This window comes from Alligator sinensis, unplaced genomic scaffold (assembly GCF_000455745.1).
Source record: "Alligator sinensis unplaced genomic scaffold, ASM45574v1 scaffold705_1, whole genome shotgun sequence".
Classification (NCBI taxonomy): domain Eukaryota; kingdom Metazoa; phylum Chordata; order Crocodylia; family Alligatoridae; genus Alligator; species Alligator sinensis.
This window is the reverse complement of record NW_005842663.1, coordinates 895,631-896,373: the sequence shown is the minus strand read 5'-3', so window position 1 is coordinate 896,373 and position 743 is coordinate 895,631.

The window sequence follows — 743 nt, the reverse complement described above, 5'->3', positions numbered from 1 at the left end:
CACTCCAGAATTTGCCAGAGCTCCCCGCTGCCGCCACCCCCATCCCAGCCCCCCCCACACTGGGAAGTGCCCAGTGCTGCTCTGGCTGCAGCCTGCAGCAGCAGCCTGCCCGCATCCTGTGTGCAGATCCAAGGGCTCATGCCCCCCATTCCCTCCTGGGGTGCGTGCAATGGCAGGAGCCATTCCCACCCTGCATACAGCTTAGTCCCATGCCCTGCCCTGGCTGGGAAGCACGTGCCCCAGCCCCAGCTGCACTCGCTCCCCCATGCCCCTTCCCCCATAACAGACTTGGCAGCTGGACCCGGCTGTCCACGTGCTGTGCTGCGGCTGCGTGCAAGCCCATGCAAAAATTTTGAAGCACGAAGTGAAAGGTTCTTGAAAAATAGCACTGGCTTACCAAACCTATGGGGCTAGCCAGTTCAGCTCTTCTGTCTGTAGAGAGCTAGCAGGCACAAAGGACTGTCTCATTTCGGGCTGATAATATTAATTAAAAATACTTTCCCACTACTTCTTAAATTTCCCAAATTGCAGAGATTCCATCAGTTAAATTCATTATATCAGGATTTATAGATGGGTTAGCAAAAACCATTTGAAAGGAGGGGGAACATATTTTCTTAGTTAAATAGAAGATAGGGCAGGGTAGTAACTTAGAACTGGTTCAGACTGTACAGTTACCATATTTCCAGGTCCAAAAAAGAAGACACTTCCGAGGGGGGGGGGGGAAGGAGGGGGGAGGGGCATGC